Source organism: Lepidochelys kempii, chromosome 5, assembly GCF_965140285.1.
Source record: "Lepidochelys kempii isolate rLepKem1 chromosome 5, rLepKem1.hap1, whole genome shotgun sequence".
Taxonomy (NCBI): Eukaryota; Metazoa; Chordata; order Testudines; family Cheloniidae; genus Lepidochelys; species Lepidochelys kempii.
The window spans coordinates 136,080,378-136,105,238 of NC_136384.1; the positions used below are offsets into that span (position 1 = coordinate 136,080,378).

Here is a 24,861-nt window from a genome sequence, read left to right on the forward strand (position 1 = left end):
GCTTTTGTTGCTCTGCACACATACTTCTAACACTTCCTGTAACAGTTGCCAGTGGAGAACGCAGCTTCTCCAAGCTGAAGTTAATAAAAACACATCTACGCTCCACAGTGACACAGGAGAGGCTGGTCGGCCTTGCAATTATCTCTGTAGAGCATGAACTGGCCCAGACTGCGGACCTTCAGCATGAAGCAGTTCAAATTTTTGCAACCAAGGAGGCACTGAAAGCACCATTTTGATTATTCAAACAGATAAAAATGCCAGTGTTTACTATGCAGACAAGAAAAGTTACATTTGCTGGTCAGGCATTTGAAAGTTAAGTATCAGATGGGTCGCCGTGTTAGTCTGGATCTGTGAAAGCGGCAAAGAGTCCTGTGGCACCTTATAGACTAACAGACCTATTGGAGCATAAGCTTTCGTGGGTGAATACCTGCTTCTTCAGATGCATGTAGAAAGTTAAGTGTTACTTACATTTTTGAACAAGGCATTTTAAGTTGTTAGTTCTCCTTTATTGGGGTAGGTAGCAGAGCAGTACCGTGAGAGGAGCAAAGCAGGAAGAAGGCAGAATTGAGACCTTTCAAAGTTTTGGCCCAAGCGAGGGGGCATGGGGGCGTCATTGGAGCTCCCCGCCTCAGGTGCCAAAATGTTGTGGGCTGGCCCTGCACTTACACCTGAGCTAATGGGTGTAAAATGCAGCCATTCTGATCTGGGACCATTTACACGAACTTTGCATAGGTGTTAACAACAACACAAGGAGCAAGGCCATGGAGAATTATGCTCCCTGTCTCCAAGTCCCATGATCAGTACCCTAGACCATGTTCCCCACTCGTGCTGTGGACCAGTCAATATGCAGTTAATTTCTGGCACTAGCTTCAAATGAAGCATGCTTATTGAGACGTGACTATTTTTTATTATTACCAAGTGTCAAGTCTTTGATCTGGACAGCAAGAATAAATATCTAAAACCTGTCCTTTTATGGGGCTGCTTTCTGACATGTGTGCACGGATGTCTTTTCTAGCTGATTTCGTTCTCTTAGTCAGAAAGGAAAGTACCTTTTTCACAAGTGATGAATAGGGACCCCAGAGACGGTGCCAAAAACTCCTGCTCTGCTCCCGCCCACACGGCTGCCTCTAGGACACGGGAGGCCGAAAGCGAGAGCGCTACAGGGAGACTCACTGCAAAAACACCACTAAATAACACATCCCTTGCAGAGCGGAGAGCCAAATTCTGTCCTATCCAAACTTCCTTGCGTGACCGTATAGGAGCATGTGGGATTGCACAGGGTGGAAGTCAGGACAGAGTCCGATCCCTTACATTTCAAGAGTGGTCACACTCATCTCCTGCCCCTAGTTATTTATGCTGCGAATCGCTCCTTGCCGCTGCCAGTCTTTGTGCAACTTCTGAGTTCAGCTACCTCCAGTTACAGAAACGGGGCGAGTGTAAACAGTGCAAGCACAGAGGCCGGGGGTGAGAGGGCTGCTCAGGAAGAGCAATTTTATTTGACCTGCACCCAGGCTGAGCTAATTGCATCATAGCCACACTGGGAAGGTGCCAGGGTTGTATTTTGATAACGGCTAGCTCAGCAGGTAGGCCCCAGAGTACATTTTGCTTTGCAAAGTAGTTCTTGGAAGTTCTTGTGTGTCGGTGCTCTGGGGTTTTCGGCATACTTGCTGCTACTAGGGTGACCAGATGTCCTGATGTTATAGGGACAGTCCCAATTTTTGGGTCTTTTTCTTATTAAGGCTCTTATTACCCCCCACCCCCATCCTGATTTTTCACATTTGCTGTCTGGTCACCCTAGTTGCTACCTTTTTGGCAGTCTTGATGAAAATATAGCAAAGATTAGACCCACAGGAGATCCATGGCTGGAGCTGTGGAAAGGCTAGTGGGCTCACATGTCTATGTTTTCTCACTGCCCAGATGGGGAGAGTTACTCTCAACTGTAATTCAAATAAATTTCCCGTCAAAGTTGTGAGACCAATCCTGAAATTGCTGCCCCTTTGAAACTCCCAATGAATGCCATGGGAACACTGTGCATGGATGCAGGGTAGGACTGGTAAGAAACCAAAGGGGGCAGTCTGGCTATTATAGATCCACCGTTAATTTCCTGCCAGCCCTGCATGAAAACCAAGAGGGCTCCTACTGACTCACACTGTACCTTCCTTTCCGGTTGTACTGATGCATGGGCCAGAATAGAATCCCTCCCCCAGAACCGTTTCAGCTCTTGTCTGCTCTTCTAACAGGAGTGTAAGCAGAGGTCTGACTGAGCTCTCCCCTGCCTTCCATTGAGGAACTGGGGGAAGAGACCTCAGGAGCAGATCGTATTTGCACGGACACACATGCTTTGCCAAAGTGATCCATTTCGCTGTTTTGGATTAAAATTCACTTACATGCAGGGGTAATTACATGATGTTATCATTATCGTATGAGGAAAGGACAGCAGACCTATACTTAAGATGCCTATTTTAATTTATTTATTGTGCCTTAATTTACAGGGGTCATCCTAATTGGAACCTTAGTCACCAAGCAGGAGGTACTTCTGGGTCACTGTTGTGGTGTGTTCCCTCTCCCCTTACTAAAAGTTTTCACTTGTTAAACACAGACTCAGTGCTTGTGAGGGGGCAGTAGTGCCTCTTAATCTACACTTACACCATCTACACTGCAAACTAAGGATGCGTCTCCCAGCTCGCATGGGTACACTCATGCTAGCTCTCGGCTGAGCTCGCGCGCTAACCGCAGCAGGGTAGCCATGGTAGGATAGGCAGCAGGGGCATGGGCTAGTTGCCCAGAGTTCATAACCATCAGATTCAGGCGGGTTTGTGCTCGGGGCGGCTCGTCCATGCTGTAGACCTTCCTGCTGCTGCTGCAGCTACACACCTATTTTTAGCATGGTAGCTCAACGAGAGCTAGAGCGAGTATTACTTCTGGGGGGAATTCTGCGCCACTACACACATGCAGAACTCACGTCCTCCGCAGATTTTTTAATCCCCCACAGAAAATGCATTCTGCTGGAGAGGTGCTGCAGTTATTCCTCAGAGTTCTGTATTAATGTGCCTAGTAAGGAATCTATTTGTCAAAAATCACTTCCTGAATCTTTTTTTGTTGTCTGTATTGTTACAAAAAGAAAAGGAGGTCTTGTGGCACCTTAGAGACTAACCAATTTATTTGAGCATGAGCTTTCGTGAGCTACAGCTCACTTCATCGGATGTGAAGTACTCCTTTTCTTTTTGCGAATACAGACTAACACGGCTGTTACTCTGAAACCTGTATTGTTAGACATACGTGTTGACAGCTATTTTGAAATAAATTACCAAAATAATTGAAACTGGTGAGATTATATTGTGTGATTTTGACAAAGATGCAGAATTTTTTATTTGTTGGCATAGAATTCCCACAGGAGTAGAGTATGTCTGGTCCAGCTGGGAACCAGAAACCCAGCCTTTAGAGCAGATGTAGCTTTAGAAGCACCCAGAGGTGGTATTTAGTTTTCCCAGATTTCTGGGTGGGGGCTCAAGATGGTTCTGTTTTGTAATGCTAAGCCCCCCCCAGTTATTGAACCTGGCTCTTCTTGCTGCCAACACCACTTGGCAAAAGGGTTACAGGGATAAAAACTTTTCTTAGCCAGGAGCATAAGTGTACAGGAATCTGACTATAAACAGGCCCAAGTTTACACACTAAAACTGATGTCACTTTTCAGACTAGAACTGCACTGTAGGGATGAACTGCAAAGGGAAAGAGGCAGATCCTCAGCTGGTGCAACTTGGTGTTGCTCCAAGCCAGTCAACTTCAGTGGGCACTACAGCAGATGAGGAACGGATCCAGAACATGAATGCTGAATGGCCATGCCCGATCTCTGGATTAAGAGAGGGGCTGTCAAACTGGCACGTTCCACTGGAACAAATTTCATTAAAATGGAATATATGATACATGTGTATAGATAGAAACTGTTTAATCGAATGCACCTCAGAGATTAATTCCTGGGGTCTTTAAACGCCTACTGCGATGTCTGATCTTAGCTGAAAAGCAACACGGATTATGGCATTGCAGCAGCACACATTCTAATTACAGGGGAACTGCAGAGCTAAAATTAAAATTCTTTGTACTAAAATAGCTTGTAAGTAATTAAGTACAGGGCCTGATTTTCCATTCTGTTACACTAGTTTCATACCAGCATAGCTCCATGAAATAACAGGAATTGCACCAGCATAAAACTGGTGTAATGAATAGAAAATCTGGCCTATAATATTTAATTAAACTAAATCATTAATTCAAACTATAATAATGAAATACACAGATTGAGTTAAAAATCTGCAAGTGCTTGGAAGAGAATGAAATCATGGACAATAAATCAGCAATGGATTTACAAAGGATAAATCACAAAGAATTGCTTTTGGGGAAGGAATTACAAATTTAGCAGAAGCAGAGAATACAGTGATTGCAACACAGCGACTCACGACACCTTATTTGAAAAATTAATTCAAACTGCCTTTGATATGAATACTATGAAACGGATCAAAACAAGTGCTCAAGAAATAATGGGTAGTAAATCACAATGCACTACTTTGTGGGGTGTTAGGGCCTGGCTCCTAACATTCCCAAATATGTGGGAGGGGAAGTGGCATCAATCTACACTAAGTGCTCTACACTTACAAATACTTTCAACACACTAAACATGAAGGAGAGTCCTCTTTCTGCAAGCCATTTACTCACAAAACACCACTCACAGTGACCAAAGTACACGGACAGGCTCACAAATTACATCATGTTAACAGATTGATTTTTTTGATCAAGTAGATTCGAATACTATTCCTGGGAAAGTTCTGTGGAAAAGTTGTAAGCAAAAAATGGATGTGTCCTGTGAGTAGGGTTCTACATCACGCTACCCACCGGTGGCAAGCCCGGAATCGAGATGGGGAGTGACGATTTTATCAAAGGCAAAGATTAAGTCCATTGAACAGCTGCGCTTTACAGAAATAACGGAACAAATAAACTAGGCACCTCATGTACAGGAAGGGCAGAGCTGGGGATCTGTGTGTTTCATGGCTATTTGGAATGGATGCCAATGTTCATGAAAGTCCCTCTTCACTGTGGCTATCAGGCTCTCTGAAAGTGCTGGTATAATGTAACTTGTGCCTCATTACCCTGTTGTCAGGCTCCTTCTTTAGGGAACTTGCCAGGGCCGAGGGTCCCAAGTGTTGTACAAAGTGAAACAAATAGAAAATACAGGGTTGGGCAGGGTGTGAACTCAGTGGGGTTCCGAACAGTGTGCAGCACTGACTGGCAAAGTTCAGTGGTAAAAATTAAACCAACAACCAGAGCTTGTTAAAGGCTCTAACCTTCGGCTTTGGGGCTCAGAGGAGATTCTCCCTGGGCCAGGCTAGCCCAGAACCGCAGGGAGTCTCCTGCTTCCCTTGCGAGCATCTGGGGGAGGCACAGGACTGGGGTAGGTGACCCAAGCACGGGGTCCAGTCTGGCAATGCCCAGGGCCCCATCCCTCGGAGTCCCCAGGCAGAGCGGGGCAGCCCCCCGCCTTTGCCCAAGCCGGTGCAGCGCCGGCAGGTGGGGAAAGGGCAGGACCCCGACCCCGCTCCTGGGCTGCTCCTGGGCTCCAGCCCGGCGCCCAGCTCGCCTGGCCAGCCGGGGCTATTTATAGAGCCGCTGCGCTGCCTTCGGTCCCGCTCGGCGCCGGCCGAATGTTTTGCCCAGATATGGGCTGGGGCTGCGGGCTGCGGGCAGCGGGGCGCGGGGGCCGGGACCGCGGGCGCGGCGCTTACCGGGCTCGGGCGCACGGGGAGGGCGCGGGGCCGGGGGCGCACGGGCGGCGGCCGCGTCCTGCCGGAGGCTGCGGGATGCGCTGCCCTGCGCCGCGTCCTGCCGGGGAGGCGGCTCCGAGCCCGGGCGCCGCCGGAGCCTCCCACGGCTGCCACTCAAGCGGGGGGCCGGGCTCCGGGGGCGGGGGCCGGGCTGCGTTACAGGGAGGCGCACCAGGGATTCCCTGAAGTCCACCGCAGACTTCCCCATTGCTGCTAATGTAGCAGGGAAGGTGCCCAGGTGCTACGGTGACAATAGGAAAAACTCTCAAGGGAAGGATCGTAGAATCCTAGAATCTCAGGGTTGGAAGGGACGCCAGGAGGTCACCTAGTCCAACCCCCTCCTCAAAGCAGGACCAATCCCCAACTAAATCATCCCAGCCAGGGCTTTGTCAAGCCTGACCTTAAAAACTTCTAAGGAAGGAGATTCCACCACCTCCCTAGGTAACGCATTCCAGTGTTTCACCACCCTCCTAGTGAAAAAGTTTTTCCTAATATCCAACCTAAACCTCCCCCACTGCAACTTGAGACCATTACTCCTCGTTCTGTCATCTGCTACCATTGAGAACAGTCTAGAGCCATCCTCTTTGGAACCCCCTTTCAGGTAGTTGAAAGCAGCTATCAAATCCCCCCTCATTCTTCTCTTCTGCAGACTAAACAATCCCAGTTCCCTCAGCCTCTCCTCATAAGTCATGTGTTCCAGACCCCTACGCATTTTTGTTGCCCTTCGCTGGACTCTCTCCAATTTATCCACATCCTTCTTGTAGTGTGGGGCCCAAAACTGGACACAGTACTCCAGATGAGGCCTCACCAGTGTCAAATAGAGGGGAACGATCACGTCCCTTGATCTGCTGGCAATGCCCCTACTTATACATCCCAAAATGCCAATGCTTCTCGTCCACTGTCACCCCTAGGTCCTTTTCCGCAGAACTGCTGCCTAGCCGTTCGGTCCCTAGTCTGTAGCTGTGCATTGGATTCTTCCATCCTAAGTGCAGGACCCTGCAGTTATCCTTATTGAACCTCATCAGATTTCTTTTGGCCCAATCCTCCAATTTGTCTAGGTCCTTCTGTATCCTATCCCTCCCCTCTAGTGTATCTACCACTCCTCATAGTTTAGTATCATCCGCAAATTTGCTGAGAGTGCAATCCACACCATCCTCCAAATCATTTATGAAGATATCGAACAAAACCGGCCCCAGGACCGACCCTTCGGGCACTCCACTTGACACCGGCTGCCAACTAGACATGGAGCCATTGATCACTACCCGTTGAGCCCGACAATCTAGCCAGCTTTCTACCCACCTTATAGTGCATTCATCCAGCCCATACTTCCTTAACTTGCTGACAAGAATACTGTGGGAGACCGTGTCAAAAGCTTTGCTAAAGTCAAGAATCAATACATCCACTGCTTTCCCTTCATCCACAGAACCAGTAATCTCATCATAAAAGGCGATTAGATTAGTCAGGCATGACCTTCCCTTGGTGAATCCATGCTGACTGTTCCTGATCACTTTCCTCTCTTGCAAGTGCTTCAGGATTGATTCTTTGAGGACCTGCTCCATGATTTTTCCAGGGACTGAGGTGAGGCTGACTGGCCTGTAGTTCCCAGGATCCTCCTTCTTCCCTTTTTTAAAGATTGGCACTACATTAGCCTTTTTCCAGTCATCCGGGACTTCCCCCGTTCGCCACGAGTTTTCAAAGATAATGGCCAATGGCTCTGCAATCACAGCCGCCAATTCCTTCAGCACTCTCGGATGCAACTCGTCCGGCCCCATGGACTTGTGCACATCCAGCTTTTCTAAATAGTCCCTAACCACCTCTTTCTCCACAGAGGGCTGGCCATCTCTTCCCCATTTTGTGATGCCCAGTGCAGCAGTCTGGGAGCTGACCTTGTTAGTGAAGACAGAGGCAAAAAAAGCACTGAGTACGTTAGCTTTTTCCACATCCTCTGTCACTAGGTTGCCTCCCTCATTCAGTAAGGGGCCCACACTTTCCTTGTTGAGAAGGATGTTGAGAAGAGATTAACCCTTCTCTCACAGATGGGGAAACTGAGGCAGGGCTTGCCCAAGGTCACAGTATTGAGCAATTAACGAAGCTTGGGCTGGACCCAGGTCTCCCAGGTGGTCAGCCCTGCTTACAGTCGTAGCAGAGAGGCAGCCTGGGGCCTATCTTGGACTTAATTTCCCCCCCCCAAATGGATCTCCAGGCAAGGCCTTCTCCTCCCCCAGCTGCCTTTCACCTTATTTAGCCATTAACATCTTTGCAAAATAGCCTTTCTGGACACCCTGCCCTGGTGTGAGTGCTCTGCCAAGGGTCATGCTGGGGAGAATTGATCCCTCTGTGTTCTGCACAGACTTCAAGGGGCTCAGTTTGTAAACCAGACCTGGCTGAGCTGAGGTGCTTGGATGCAGATCCTTAGGGCTCGTCTATACAGGTCCCTAATGCAGGTCCCGTGTTGGGAGAGCGAGCCCCGAACAACCCCCGCCCCAATCCCGCCCCAGCCCTAACCCAAGCCTCCTCCCCAGCACCTAGACCCCAGTCCCCTTCCCCATCCATCAAACCCCAACACCCCAATCCCCATAGCCAGCCCATAACCCCACCCACTAACCCCCCCACGCCGGCCGTAGTACCCTTCCCCAGGCCCTAATCTCATCAGCCACCCCCACCCTGAATGCCAACTTCCAATGCCACACCCCACCAGTCCCCTTCTCCATACCCTACTCTCGCCCTTCAACCCCACACTGCCCCATCCCACATCCCCTAATCCCCAACCCAGACAAACCCACACCTCAACCCCCATACTGTGCCAAATCCCCCAGCCCCTCATGCCACTCTCCAGGCCCCTGCCACCCCAAATCCCCTTCCAACCCTAGGCTTACCCTCCAGCCCCCCCACTGCTTCTAATCCCCTTTCCCAATCCTAATCCAGCCATCCTACCCCACAACACCCAGAATCCAATCCTGCTCCCTGGGCCTTATATCCCACCCATTATCCCCTTCTATAGACCCCAATCCCCCTCAAACTCCCCACCTCTCCCATCCTCAATCTCAAATACCTCCCTCCCCACTGTCCCACATCCCCTTCCTGAGCCCCTAAATCCTCTCTCCAGCCCCTTGCTTTAATCCCTTTCCCAAAACCCTAATCCCACTTTCCAACTGCCCAATACCCATAGTCTCCATGCCCAACCCTAATCCCACCCTCCATTACCCCCATCCCTAATCCCAATTTCCAACCCTCCCACCCCAGTTCACCTCTCTTGACCCTAAACACTCTCTCCAGTACCCGCATCACCCTCCCCATCCCCTAATTCCACCCCAATTTCCCACCATTTATCTTCTCCACCCCAGGCCCTATTCCCAGTTTCCAATCCCCCATCACTCATACTTCCAACCTCCAATCCCCACTGCCCCAATCCTTTCCCCCAGCCTCGATTCCCACCCTCCACTACCACCAACCTAATCCCACACGCCGATTCCCCACCTCTTCTGTCTCTGGAGCTTGAGGCAGCTGCCATGGTCTCCAAGCAGCCCTATGCAGGGTGGCCTGCTTAGCTCTTTAGGGAGGCCCTAGAAAAGGAGGGCCAAAACAGTTGTCCTGCCCCCCCCCGTCAATCCTGGCTGAAATGAAATAAAGAGACTTGCATATGGGCCTGTTTGGACTTTGAGCCTAGGAGTTGATCCGGACTCTGACTTCCAAAATCAGCACTGCTAAACTACCGCTGATTAGATTTAGAATCGACATTGCTACATGGTCAGGAACTCGGCTCTCTGATACAGGTTCTATCCAAGAGAATGATTAGACTGTGTTCCAGCATAGGGAACCGGCAGGAGAGAGCAGGAAGTAGGCTTTGCTATTAGAACCAGCTTACTAGTGTCTTGTGAAAGCCCTACTGCTGTGTCTATTCACCCACGTGCCCACAGAATGCTTTCATCGCCTTATTTCATGTTTATGTCCCTACCCGTCGAGCTAGCAATAATGACAAGAACATTTTCTACCAACAGCTTGAGACTGAGCAAACTCACAGAAAATGAGATGAGATGAGACCATTATAACACTCGGTGACTTCAATGCGAGAGTTGGATGCAGTTTTGAGAACTGGCCGGGTATTCTGGGCAAACAGGGAATTGGTCAAATGAATGAAAATAGCCAGTGAGCGTTAGAACGCTGTGTAAGTCAAAATCTGTGTGTTATCAACTCCTGCTTCACTGGGAGAATCACGAGGAAGACATCACGGAAACATCCAAGATCAGGGCACTGGCACCAGTTAGATCTGGTACTGGCCAGGCGCAAGCACCTGAAAGAAAGCTGTACCCGAGATCTTATCGCAGTGCTGGCTGTGGCATGGATCATCTACACTTGCAAAGATACAGCGCTGCTCGGAGAGCACCCAAGGGAAACCGCTGTTGTGTGTTCACACTGACAGCTGCCTGCGCAATAGCGTGTTCACACTTGTGGTGCTATTCGGAGCGGTGCACTCTGGGCAGCTGTCCCACAGAGCACCTCTTTCTCTTTTGCCGCTAAGACTGGTGGGAAGGCGGAGGGGGGTCACAGGGTATCCTGGGTCCTGTCCCAATGCCCCATGATGCGTTGCTTCGCATCCCAGCAATCCCTGTGCTTCCGTCTGCCTCTTTCGGGCTGCAGGAATGGATCCCGCACTGCTGACCAGGATGCTGCTCGCTCTGACCAACACGTCACGAGTGGCAGTGGAGTTATTCCTTAAACTACAAAGGCAAGAGGAGTGCGACACTGATCTCGCCACACGTAGTAGCTATGACAGGAGATTGCTTGTGGCAGTCACGGAGGTGCTGACCTTGGTGGAATGCGGCTTTTGGGCTCCGGGAGCAAGCACTGAGTGGTGGGATCACATCGTGGCTGCAGAGCTTTCGGATGAGGAAATTCATGGGACTGTGTGATGAGCTCGCCCCAGCCCTGCAGGCCAAGGACACGAGAATGAGAGCTGCCCTGCCGTTGGAGAAGTGCATGGCGATTGCACTGTGGAAGCTGGCTACTCCAGACTGCTACTGATCGGTCGGAGCAGTTCGGAGTGGGAAAGTCGACCATTGGAGTCATGTTGATGGAAGTGTGCAGGGCCATTAATTGCATCCTGCTCCAAAAGACCGTGACTCTGGGAAACATGAGTGACCGTGTGGATGGCTTTGCACAAATGGGCTTCCCTAACTGTGGCACACACATTTCAATTCTGGCACCAGACCACCTAGCCTCCGAGTGCATTAATTGCAAGGAGTATTTCTCAATGGTTCTCCAGGTGCTTGTGGATCACCATGGGCATTTCATGGACATTAACATAGGCTAACCCGGAAAGGTGCATGACGCACGCATCTTTCAGAACACTGGCCTGTTCAAGAAGCTGCAAGCCGGGACTTTCTTCCTGAACCAGAAGATCACCGTGGGGGAAGTCAAAATGCCCATTGTGATCCTGGGAGACCCTGCCTACCCCTTAATGCCGTGGCTCATGAAGCCATACATGGGGCAACTTGACAGCAGCAAGGAGAAGCCTGTCAACAACAGGCTGAGCAAGTGCAGAATGACTGTGGAGTGTGCATTTGGTCATTTTAAAGTCCGTGGGCGATGCCTGTATGGGAAACGGGATATGGCCGATGACAATATTCCTATGCTTATAGCCGCATGCTGTACGCTCCATAATATTTGTGAAGGGAAGAGTGAAAACTTCACTTGGATGGACCACAGAGGCTCAGCACCTGGAGGCTGAGTTTGAACAGCTGGAGACCAGGGCTATTAGAGGGCCCAGCACAGGGCCATAAGAATCAGGGATGCTTTGAGGCAGCAGTTTGGAGCTGAAAGCCACTAATATTTGTTGCTATGCTCAGGATTGCGATGCTTGTAATGCTAAGAGGTGGATGGTGCACATGATACAAGAAGGGGCCTTAACATAATTGTATGTTGCTTTGCAGGGCTCTTTTTGCTTTCACTTAATAGAAAAAAGATCGCTTTCAAACGCACACAATTCTTTTACTGAAAGACAACAACCAGAGAAGAGAGTCAAACACAAAAATTCATCAGCAGGGAGGGGGATGGTGGAAGGGAAGCTCTCAAAAGGAGGAAGAGTCCCGGGACGGCTAGATTTGTGTATGTCCAGGGATCATACCCAGCCTTTTCCCTTGGAGTACGATGCAGCGGGTGCTGTACGTCAGCAGGGCCAAACTGCAGAGGGACGGGTGTTGAGTGCAGGGGTGGTGGGAGTCCGCAGGGCTGGACTGTGAGGGGGGAGAAGTGGAGTGCTGCGGGTGTAGACTGGAGCCAGGAGGTTGATAAGAGTGTGGGGGGTGGCACACGGAAAAGAGTTTTGCGACGGCGGCTGCAGGGGAGGGCGGGCGCGGAGCTGCTGGGTGTGAAGAGCTAGAGTCGCCGGGAGCAGGTCCGCTTGGCGCTCCATAACTGTTAAGAGCCGCTCCGTGGCTTCATTCTGGTGTGCCACATTCTCCTTTCGGCCCCTCTTCTCACTGCCCGCCACTCCTTCAATTCCTGTTTCTCAGCGGCAGACTGCACCAGAACCTCACGGAGAAAATCCTCCTTAGTTCCCTGTGGCCGCTTTCTAATTCTGTGCAGCCGTTCTGCCGCCGATAACTCAGGGCTTGGCTACACTCACATTTCAGAGCGCTCTAACGGGCTGGCTCAGGGGTGTGAAAAACCACCCCCTGAGCGCAGCAAGTCTGAGTGCTTTACGCGCTAGTGTGGGCTGGCTTCCAGCCCTGGGAGCTATCCCCAGGTGGAGGTGGGGCACCAGGAGCGCTCCCTCCCGGCGCTCACGCACGACTGCACTCGCACGTCCAAGCCCTGCTGTGGGAGCGCTCCCGCAACAGCGCTTTGACGTTTCCAGCGTAGCCCTGCCCTCAGAGGGAGGCTGGGCTGGGCTCCCAAGGTCATTGCTGAAGTTTAAACGCAACATTTTACCGACGCAGTATTGTTTGCAACACAGACAACACTGATCAGTGCTTTAAAACACAGCCAGTTCTCACACACCTGTCACTAACTGGCTGACCCCAGGCAAGCACACACGAGCCACAAGACCTCCACAATGGAGAGTAGCTGCAGAGGCAGGGTCAATCACTCTTCCCGGACCCTGCTGTACACTGGGCACGTGGCTCTTGGGGAGAGCCAGCACTGTAGCGGGGGCCTGATCGTCATTCCTGTCCCCACACTTTCCACAGGAGGTGATCATTATGGAAGATATCTCGCTGCTGAGGGTGAGCAGGGAGTCAAGGGAGGGTCTTCTCCAAGACTGCGGCTCCCGCCCTGGCCCCTCTGCGGCTCGTCTGTGTGCAGCAATGGGCCCCCCCATCCTCCCCATGATAGCACAGTGGCGCGGGAAAGGTACCGTTCATGGGGCAAGACACAAAGCAGCTCTGCCGAGGAACCTGTGGCAGCGGATTGCCCCGCGTCTCCGTGAGCGTTTCCTGGAGACCTCGGAGGGAGATTCCCGTGAAGTGAGGGAGTCAATCACCAGCCTGTTCCGCGGCTCAGACTCGGCATGCGGCGGGAGACAAGCCTGCTTTCTGCAGCCCTCCTGCCCCCAGCACCTTGCTTCAGCGAGTCCCAAAATCAGATCCACTTACCAGGGGCCTCCTCTCCGGTTTGCACTTCGCCAAGCTCCGACTACTGTGACTGGCTCGGCTCCTCCAGGGTAGAGAAAAGCTCCTGGCCGCCTGCATCTCTGGCCTCCGCGTCGTCCTCTGCCTCTGGGTCCCCCTCCCCCCCTTCGTCCAAGATTGCCTCCTCCTGGCTCGGCCCCCTCTCGACTGGCACGCGACCACCGAAGTATCCACAGGGGCTGTCGCTGTGGAGGGGGGTCACCACCGAGTACCGCGTCCAGCTCTTTGTAGAACCAGCAGCTCGTGGGCGCAGCACCGGAGCGGTGGTTTGCCTCCCGCGCCTTGTGGTAGGCGCTCCGCAGCCCCTTCCCTTTGACCCCGCGCTGCCGGGCGTCCCGGTCACGGCCCCTTTCTGTCATGCGTCGAGAAGCCTGTCCGTAGGCGCCATAATTCCCACGGCCGGAGCGCAGCTGGGGCTGCACCGCCTCCTCTCCCCAAAAGGCCAGTCAGGGCCAGCAGCTCGGCTCTGCCCAAGCGGGGGACCGCCTGGTGCGTGGAGCAGGCCTGGCCGCCTGGAAAGATGCACTGAGACCCTGCACACAGCACCGAGCAAACAGGAAGGGGACTTTCAAATTTGCAAAGGAATGTGTGGGGTGGGGCTGACGGCCGGTCACCGGAGGGCAGGGCAGTAGAGTTCAAAGCGATGGGCAGAGAGGCGAGAACAGGCATCGTGGGACACCTCCCGGAGGCCAATCGCAGCGCCGTAATCACCACGGTGTAGAGCAGAAATCTCGACGCCTCTCGTCGGGGTGGTTTTCTTAGAGCTCTGCCACTGTGCAGTCTCTGCTCACTCGGTGGCTTGGCCGTGTGTGCACCTCGGGAGCTCCAGCACCCAAAGCTGCTTTACTGCGCAGAAACCTGCCAGCGTAGACGGGGCCTTAGTCTGCTGCAAAGTCAGAATCAATACCCAAAAGATCTACCGTAGCAAAGCTACCAGTCACCCTCAGATTGACATCAACCAAAGTAAAGAAGTAGAAAGATGCAGATTATTCAGTGAAGAAGTTGTGAAAGTAAGTTTACCTAAGAACTTAGCCACCAAGGCTTGGGAAAGCTTAAAAACTACCATGTATAATGCTGCTATAAAAGTGTTTGGCAAAAAATGCAAGAAAAACACAGACTGGTTTGAAGAGAATTCTGAAATCCTTCTACCACTGGTTGAGAACAAAAGGACAGTGTGAACCATCTACAAAACATCCCCCAACACCATAACACTGAAAAACAAGAAAGGCTTGAAGAGAAATGCAAAAGGAGTCCAGGAGGTGTGCTCGAGATTTTTGGCTGAAACTCTATGATATTCAGAAAGCAGCTGACGCAGGTGATATCTGTGGACTGTACGAAAGCATCAAATGAGGAATTGGTCCAAGCCAGAAGAAAACAGCTCCGCTGAAAGATTTAAATGGAAATATCATTACTGATAAACGAAAACAACTTGTGTTGTATTGGGCACTATAGAATTCTATACTCCAGTGAGACTGAAATCGAACACGAGGAGCTCAAAGGATTAGCACCCTTTAAAGTTATGATTAATTTGGACACCAAGGCTCCATTAGAAGATTTGCAGAAAGCCATTAAATCGATTCCCGGGAACAAGGCATCTGGCAACGACTGCTTGTCTACTGAAATTTACAAATGTGCCAACTATGAGCTACTCCAAGAGCGCTGTGAAGTTACACTTCTCTGTTGGAAATTAGGGAACGGTCCCACAAGATTTCACAGATACTCAGTTTGTACAATTATACAAAGACAAGGGGGGATAGAAGTGACTGTGATGACTATGAAAGTATCTCCCTGTTGAACATCATTGCAAAAGTTATCACTAACATTATGCGCCCTAGGTGAAAGAATCTATCTTGAGAGCCAGTGTGGTTTTTGCTCAGGATTCTCCACCATTGATATGATATTTTCAGTCAAAGCAACTACAAGAGAAGTGTAGAGAAGAATGAATACCACTGTACATAGCCTTCATCAATCTGATGGAGGCCTTCAGTATGCTCAACAGACAGGGCTTTTTTATTGTTCTGAAGAAACTGTGTTGTCCCCCCAAATTGTTGAACATCATTCGTTCATTACATCAAGAAATGAGGGCAACTGTACTGTATGGAAACAGAATCAAATGCCTTTGACAACAATAATGGAGTGAAACCAGTGTGTCTTTGCCCCCTCGGTCTTTAACATCTACTTTTCATTCTTGCTTTTTCATGCATTTAAGGACAGCAATGATGGTGTTTATCTTCAAACCAGACTAGATGAAGTCTTGTGCAACATCACAAGGTTTAGAGCAGAGAGCCAGGTGAAAGAGCTGGTTCTGAGAGATTTCCTGTTTGCGGATGACACAGCCTTAGTTGCCCACAGTGAATCTTCCCTGTAAAATCTCTTGGGTAGGTATTCTGTGTCATGCAAGAGCTTCGGGTTGACAATTAGTTTCAAGAAGACTGATCACGTACCAAAGGGTGGAAGAGCCAATGCCTGACATCACACTGGAAGGTAAATCTCTTGGTTTCATCGACAGGTTTTGCTACATGGGTTCTACAACCTTCAGACGAACCTGATTAAGGGAATTGGAAAAGCAGCAAAGAATTTCAGGCGATTATAGAAATGTGCATGGAATAACTATAAACTGTCAACTAAGGTGAAGATGCAAATCTATGAGACTTGTGTGTGGTCGTCCCTGCTTTATGGTTGAGAAACGTGGGCTACATATGCCAGGCACCTCAGGAGGCTAAACATCTTCCATGTGAGATGCCTGGGCAAGATCCTGAAAATCAAGTGGAAGACAAAATACCAGACACGGAGGTGCTGTAGTGCGCAGGACTGACACAGTTAGAAACTACTCTGAAGAGGAGGTTGCGATGGCTCAATCTTGTCAGGAGACTGTGTCCCCAAGAATATTTTGTACAGCGAGATTCAAGATGGCTCTAGAAAGCAGGTCCTTTATGGCCGTACCACGGCGTGTGCAAAAATGGTATCAAGTCATTCAACATCAATGTAGAAAGCTGGGAGGAGCACGCAGAGCCCTGTCCAATCTGGAGGGAGTACTGGTTGCAGCTCTACATGAAGGGGCTTCGATCCAGGGGATGGAAGCAAAGCAAAAAAGAAGAAAGTAGCATGCTGTAATTTTGGATTTTAACTTAAACAAACAGGTTTCATGGATCTGTGAAATTTGTAACAAGTTGTGTGGCTCTTGAATTGGGCTTGTCAGCCACAAGCGGATTCATCAGGCACCTGACTAGACCTCTTACGTGTGCTTGATGATCCCTGGATTGACTGTTGTCTGTGTGTGTGTGTATAATATATATATAACATCAGACAAGTGTGATACAGCATGGCCAGAGGGCAGCAGGAGAGTGTTAGAAGGGAACCTTAGTCCCTGTACTGGGAAGGAAGTTTGCTATAAATTAATTAAAGCACCTGAAGCCAATTAAAGCTCCTGAAGCCAGTCACCTGATAAACCCCCCTGCTTCAATCAGACAAGTGGAGGAGTTGAAGCAGAGTGGATTGGTGTTGGAGCAGAGAGCAGTTTGGAGAAGTGCTGCGGTGGGCTAAGAAGACCAAGACCCTAGGTAAAGGGACACCTGGTTTGTGCAGAGGGAGGGCAGGAAGCCCCACAAACTGAAGGGCAGGAGAGGGAAGTAGCTCAGGGGAAGGAACCGCTAGTTCTAGTGGTTTACCACTATCCCTAGTGCCCCTGGGCTGGGACCCGGAGTAGAGGGTGGGCCCGGGTCCCTTCCTCTCCTCTCCACCCCCCTCCTCTAGGACACTAGTGGGGAAGTTAATACCCCAGTTCAGGGGCAAGAAATGGTGCCCTGAACCCCCCCCCAGAAGAGAAAGCACGAGACCCATCATAGTAGTGCCGGCAATTTGCCACACAAGCCACTGTGGACAAAAGACTTTGCTGATTGCTTCCCTCACACCCCGGAAGAGGGTATGTGCACAAGCCCTCTTCCCATTGCAGCTTGAATGCTGGGGACAGGGAATAAAATGCCTGTTAAGGAGAAAGTGGGATCTTTCTGCTGTCTGGACTCTGAGGAGCAAAGATTTCTAAACATAAGCAAGAGATCCCCCCAGCTGCTTGGCGTGGGTTAGCCCCAAAGGACATGAAAGCTTGCTTGTTATGGAAGCTTCTATTACCTTTTAAATTAAAGATTGTACCTCGTTGGTGTGAGTATGTTACCTGCTTTAACCTTGTAAATAATGAGTTTCTTTTTCCTAGTTAATAAACCTTGAGTTAGCTTCTTATAGGATTGGCTTCAAGCATTGCCTGCAGTCCGAGATCTGAGTACAACTGACCTGGGGTAAGTGACTGCTCCTTGGGGACTGGTAGCAACCTTAATATTGTGATTTTGGGTGCAAGGGACCATCTATGACAGAGGCAGGCTTGCCTGGGCAGCAAGCTGATTGGCCTCCCCAAGAGGCCTGTCTGTTCCCCGTTGAGGGTGTTGTAATGCCTGAGGAGTTCACACTTGTTACTTGGTTGGTGAAACTGCAGCAGCAGGTTTGAGACATTTCCCATTTGTAACCCGAGGCCCCCTGGGTTCACACTCTGCACGTCACTACAATAATAGGTGCACACAGTATAACTTGTGAGGAATCGTAGGGAAACTAACAACACGCTGGTCATTAATAACACTGTAAAATGCATACGTGTTAACCTTACATATGACATTATGAATTCCCTCTATAAGAAGATGAGAGCTTAGCTATATAAAGGTGATAAACAGGTTGGTCGTAGACAAAGGAATGTGGGTTACCTCAATTTACATATTAGCCATAACAAAGCGATCAAGCTAAACCAGTGGGGATGAGCTTGAGCCTGACCTCAAGAGACAGAGAATTAGCATGGCTCCTGCACCCCAGAGACACAGGAGACTGAATTGCCAGGAGGCCTTCCTGACTTGAAAGACAGAAACAATCCCTTTGGGAATATAAGGAACACAGAGAGCCTCCTTCTGCATCCTTCACCTTATGGCAAAAAAGAAACCAAGAGATTTGATCTCTTTGATGGTCTTGGCTCGGGTGGGAAGGAGACTGGGTGAGAGAAAAGCCATCCTGAACAAAGACTGTCCTGCTAGATTAAGTTTTAGACTTTTAGATGTTTTCACCTTCATTTGTTTGTAACCAGATTTTATCCCTTATACTTGAACTCACTTCAAACCTCTCTTTGTTAATAAACATGTTTTAGTTTTACTCTAAACTGATCCAGTGCTGTGATTGACTTGGAATGATTGTTAACTCCAGCTAAAACAACAAACTGCTGTGCTTTTGTCTCTTTAAAGGAACAATGGACCTTACTGCTCCTCTGAATGCTCCAGGTGAGGGCTGGACATTTCAGGTAAGATGTTTTTTGGGAAATTTGGGGTGTGTTGGGGTCACTTGGCTAGTAGTAACCAAGGCTGCAGGAGGTCAGAGTGTGACTGTCGTGTAACAAACAAGCCCCCGGAGTCAGAATTCCAGAACCAGAGCTGTCAGTCCCCAACCCGCACAAGGAGGCTGTGGCTCCCGCTGTCGCGCCCCCACCCCACATGCCAGGAGGCTGTGGCTCGAGTTGTGACTCCACCAAACACAGAGAGAGACTGCAGCTCCAGCTGTCAGCCCCCGACCAGCACAGGGAGGCTGCAGCTCCAGCCGTCACCCACCCACACACCCACCCACACGTGGGCAGCTCGAGTTGTCACCCCCACACACAAGGAGAGGCTGCGGCTTCAGCTGTCACCCTCCATGCAGACAGGCTGCTTTTCCTCCTGATGAAGACAAATTCTACAGATAGGTAGGTTTCCTTTCAATCAGTAAAAAGAAAAGGAGGACTTGTCCAACCCTTTTAAGCACAAGATCATCTTTTGAATTTAAGTACAGCCCAGAATCTACCTCAAAGCAAATGTAGAAATAACAGTTTATTATGTTATATAAAGCTGAGATCAGTTGCTTAGTATACATTTCCCCTGCTTACCGAGTCTCAGTGCGACGCTTGTGACCGCACATTATCTACCATTGCCTTGAAATTCGGGTTGTAATTTGAAATAGCTGGTCGGCTGCCGTCCTGCAGATGTGCATCTGTGAGGCGGGTGTGATACTTGGACTTGATAATCTTCATTTGTGAGAACGCCATCTCACAAAGATAGCTTACTTTGGTTCCACCTTTCACTTTTAAAGCACAGGACAATAGAAGGGGATACTTTTCTCAATTTACAAGTCCCCAAAAATTGCTGTTCCTTGATCTAGCTTTCAGCTCAATGTCACTTTGCATGGTAATTATCTCCATATCAATTCCACTACTTTGTAAATCAGACACCTGGTGGAATGTTGCAGCCACCAATGTCTGCTGGAAGGAATGGATTTGAGATACACATGATGATTCCCTCCATCATGTCTAAATCTTGAAATCACCTGTTGAATTCCTCTGCTAATTTGTTCAGCTGTGCCCAGAACTTTTCTGGGTGGAACCATTTTTCTGTGTCTTCAGTTTTTTCTAGTATTTTCTCCAGACTTGGGAAGTGCTGCACCTTTTTATCCTTCAACTGGGAGGACCACAGATGAAGTTTCAATTTGAATGCATTCACCGCACTGATCACATGTGATACGTCTGTCCTTTCCCCGCAGTTCACAGTTCAGCTCGTTCAATTTGGATGTTATGTCAGTAAAGAACCCGAAGTAGAGCAGCCATGCATTGTCTGACAGTTCATTGCACACTTCATTCCTTGATTTTAGAAAAGTGATGATTTCGGGCATTAGATCCAAAAATCTTTGCAGGACTTTCCCCTGCTTAATCACCTCACATCTGCATGGAGGAGCAGCTCACCGTAAGCAGCATCCACTTCGTCAAGATTTAAACAGGCAGTGCTGGAGGGCTCTTGCTCTAATAGAGTTGATAGTTCTGACAATGATTTTCATTACATGTGAGAAGTCCATAACTTTACTCACTAGTGCTTGCTGGTGGATTATAATGAAGGAAAATCTGGATCATTTGTGCAAAATGCAACACAGCCTCCATATGTGCCAAGCATGGCAAGTGCACCATCTGTTGTGATCGAAACAAGTTTCTGGATTGGAATGATTTTCTCCAGCATGTACTTTTTGAATTCGTTATAGATATCCTCACCTCTTGTATTCTCTTTAAGGGGCAAAACAGTGAGAAGGTCCTCTTTAGTTGTCGCACCCTTAAAAATCATTCGAACAAAAACAACTACTTGGGCTGTGTCAGTCACGTCGACCGACTCATCAAACGGCAGTGAAAAGCATTCGCAGTCGTTCAGATCCTGCTATAGTTGCTGAAAGACGTCTTCTGACAAAGATTCCACCTGTCTTGCTACTGTGACATGGTCTGGATTGCCGTCATTATTTCCTCTTTGTTTTTAAAGTCTCTAAATAAGGAGTCTGCTGCCACAGTCATGGCCTCTTTAAATACTCCATCCGTCAATGATGTCTTGTGTTTTGACAGCAGATGGCAAACATGAAACAATGCTTCATTGGAGGCCTTCTCTTTTGCTGCTGGTTTAGTAAAACACAACTGTTGAGCTTTCAAAATGGCCTTCAATTCATTAACTTTCTTTGTATGGAGCTATTCAAGGGGAAACTGTCCTGGAATTTGCTATGCATTGTTTTGTGGTGCCTTTCTAAATTCCCCTTTTTACTTATTGATATACTTGTGTGACATAGAAGACATATGCACTTATCTTTCACTGATGCGAACAGAAATTCATTTTCTCATTCCGAATGGAAGTTGTACGGTTTTGGTTTCTTTTTAGATGGCCCGGGTTCGTCACTCATTGTTAATGCTGGCTAGCCAGCCTGTATTCGTTTATTATAAAAATAGAGAAGAGGGGAGCACTAGCTACAACTGTCGAGTTTAACGGACGCTTCTGAGCGGTAGACATACATGCCATGCAGGGTAAGCGTTTTTTCTTTTTTTCAATTCTGCACTTAAAGCCAAAGGTGCCACGAGTTATGGGGCCTCCTGGTTATTAGGAAAGAGAAAGAGAACACCCTTGTACTTTGTGGGGATAAGATTGGTCACGCTGGAGCCTGTCTCTACCCCTGGCTCACGTGCAAAGAAGAAATAAAGTTTCAGTAAATTTAACAGAGAACTAAAACCCAACAATCTTCAATGAAAGGACTCTCGAGCGTGGCTGTTTCTTTGCATTCATCTGTTGGGTCCAAGTGCTTAGATCTGACCAGCGCTGCATGCAGGCTCCCCAGCTCCAGAGGGAGAAAGAAGTCAGCTCTCGCTGCTTCCCCCCCGACTGCCTTTCTTCCCGGGCCAGCACCCAGCCAAGGAGAAACCCCTGCAGGCTTGTGGGGAGCAGAGCTTCGCATTCTCCCCCTCAGACCCCCCGAGTGTGCAGAACTGGGGAAAAGCCTGTGTGGGCGGGCGCGACGTGGAGCTTGTTGGCTTGACCAGAAGCCCTGGAACAGGGGTGGTGTCTGGGCTGTCGCCTAACTCCGCCCGCGTTCCTCCCCGAGGCAGCGCCTTCTCCTCAATGCTCACAGGCACCAGCCCCAACTCCGCTTGGCCGCTGGTGAGCAGATTGTTTTAATCCCCCACCAGGGAGCTCCCTGCTGAATGCACACAGGCAATCCGTGCCAGCAGCCTCCCCTCCTCTCCTGAGGCTGGGGGGGGGGGGGGGGCTCAGAGAAATACCTTCTTGTGGGCCAGATCCACCACTTTCCACAGCAGCTGGACCAGCTCTTTCTCCTGGGATCCCAGCTTAGGCCCTGAGCCCTAGCAGTCTTCCTGAAGAAGATCACCAGGTAGTCAGGAGGGGAGGAGGCAACGGCCAGGGATAGCAGCAGCGGAAGGAGGCGAATTGATGGTGGGGGCAGCAAAGAGTGGGAGGAAGCAACAGCAAAAGGATGAAAGGGCAGGGGCAGGGTGGATACAAGAGGTAGGAATACCGAACTGGGGTTAAGGCAGCAGCAGCAGGAAGGATGAAAAGTAGAGGGGTCCCAGGAGCAGCGGGGAGGCGAGAAGGAGTAGTAAAAACTGGGGGATAAGTGGGTGAGAGGCAGCAGGAGATGAAGGGGTCAATAGCATGGGGAAAGGGCAGCCGTAATCGGAAGGTAATGGGACAGGAGGAGAAGGCAGTTCCTGTGATATCAACGTGTCTTCTAGTGCCCAGAGGAGCTCAGCTGAGACCTGACTGTCCAGCCCCTCGCTTGCTCTGCCTAGTCATTGCAACGGCCCTTCTCCCTGCTGGTGACATGTAAAACCAGAGAAATGTGAATAGCTGTGACCCTGCTTCCTGATCACTAGAGTCCCAGTGCTCCTGGGGCTCCGTGAAAGGAGGGTGTCCTGGTTTGTTGTGCAGGGGAAGGGGACAGCGTGTCCGCCACCTATCCATGCCACTGCAGGAAGAAGAAACTCCAGCACCTACCACATTTTAAAGAAGCCCAAATCAACTCCACAGGGAAACTGGCTCTGCTGAAGCTTTGAACAGGGGGAGGGATAGATGGGCAGTAGGGTCAGAGCATGGATTGTGGGTGCTGGGGAGCCAGGATCCTAGGGAAGAGGAAGATGATGATGACGAGCAGGTGAGGTGACTTCTCCTCTGGGAATGGAAGGAAAGCAGCAATCCTGCAGAGCAGAGGGATAGGAGCGGGGCTGGGAGTGGAAGGGAGGGAAATGTGGGGTTTGCCAGTACAGCTTATTTTGCTTGGAGGCGCTGGTTAAGATACTGATAAAAGCGCACGTGGGCTGGAGTAAGCTAGTTTGGCTAAGGGCGCTCTGCGTACAGCACAGCCATGCTCTAGCTTCTACCCACGCGCTCCTATTGTAGGCCTGGCCGGGGGCGGCGAGTTGTATGGGCCCGTGGTGCCTGTGCTCCACAAATATGAGTGCATGGGGCCTGGCTCCGCCAAAGTTTGGGGCCGGGTCTCTCCCCCAGCTGCACCTGCCACCACTGGAGCATCCCCCTGAGCGTCCCCTCCAGTCCCGCCTGCCACCCCTGCAATTTAAAAGGGCCCGGGGCCCCCGCCGCCATCACCACTGGCAGTGCAACAGGGTTAAAGGGGCTTCCTGCCCGCCCGCACACCCTTGCAGCCCGGGGATGTGTCTCTCTGCATGCTGCCCCTGCCCTAGCGCCAATGGGAGCTGCAGAGGCCGTGCCCGCAGGCAGTGGTGTGCAGAGACCCCTCCAGCCCCCAACCTAGGAGCTGCTGCCAGAGGGGTGTGTGGGTGTTTAGATGTTGCTTGTAATTATTAGAATTGGGAGCTCTGGCTGTTGGGAGTCTGAAAGGACAGGAAACAGGAAGGAGAGGGGAGGAGTTGAGAGGCTGGGAGAGAGCTACCGAGGGTGCAGCAGCAGCTTGGTAAAGAGGTTTCCACTTTGAAAATAAAGTCCTGTTGAAGCTTGTTCGTACCTTGCCTGGTTGACACAACATTTTGGCAACGAGAATGGATCTTCTGCCTCGGAACCCACCTGCAGCCTTTCTGCAGAGCCCAGGTGAGCCTCCAATTTATTTTACTACCTGGATCCATAGGTTTGAGACTTATCTGCTTGCAGTCAGTGCTACAGAGATTTCTGAAGTAAGAAAGCATGCTCTGCTAATCCACTGCCTTGGAGCAGAAAGGCAGTGTTTATTTTACTCTTTTCCCCTTGCAGATGATAAATGAGACTGCACTCACTGCATTAAAGAATTTTTTTGTGCCAAAAGTGAATGTAGTAGCTAATCGCTACAGATTTCGCCAGCATGAGCAGAAACCAGGGGAAACGATAATGCAGTATATTGCTTCCCTGAGGAGTCTGATTGTAATTTCTGACTTTGGGAATATGGCCGATGAGATGATTAGGGACCAGCTCATTGAGAAAACAACCATGCTTCATGTAAGAGAACGCTTACTTCTAGAACCACAACTTACACTAGAAAAAGCAATAACCATTGCTACTCAGATTGAGTCAGCTACAGCTGAAGCCAAAATAATGAGCATGGATACAGGAGGCACAGTCCAGGCTGTGACTCCTTTGCAGAAAAGTTCACTACCACCGCAGACACACAATTGCAAAGAGGAAAACTAATGAAAAACCACTGAATCAGCAAATTCAAAATACAGTAGAAGCATGTTTTCGCTGTGAATCCCCACAACACTTTGAAAGTTACACAGGATGTCCGGCAAAAGTAGCTCAGTAAAATCATTGCAAAAAGATTGGACATTTTGCTAAAGTATGGTCACAGTAGCCAGTTCAATCAACAGGTGCATGCAGTTACAATACCAGATGTTACTGTGCTGAGCGTGGACAAAATCACGACTGCACATATTCCAGAACAGATCAAGTGCACTGTAAACATTTCCGCCATACCCTCAGACAAATCACACTCTATTCAGCTAATGTTGGACACTGGCTGAGCAGTATCTATACTACCTGATTCCATCTATCTGCATTACTTTAGAGATGTGCCTCTGACTGGACCCAAACTTCACTTGGTGTGCTATT

General features: G+C 49.8%; 1 protein-coding gene across 3 annotated transcripts in view; it reads right to left on the reverse strand.

Moving 5' to 3' along the window:
* The window catches only part of TMOD1 (tropomodulin 1), a 73,825-nt gene extending 67,976 nt beyond the window's left edge, over positions 1-5,849 (reverse strand). For all 3 annotated transcript variants that reach the window (XM_073346053.1, XM_073346054.1, XM_073346056.1), the window contains exon 1: positions 5,772-5,849. The gene's annotated coding sequence lies outside the window, so the exon portion shown is untranslated. The remainder of the gene's footprint in view (positions 1-5,771) is intronic.
* Positions 5,850-24,861: the final 19,012 nt, after the last annotated feature.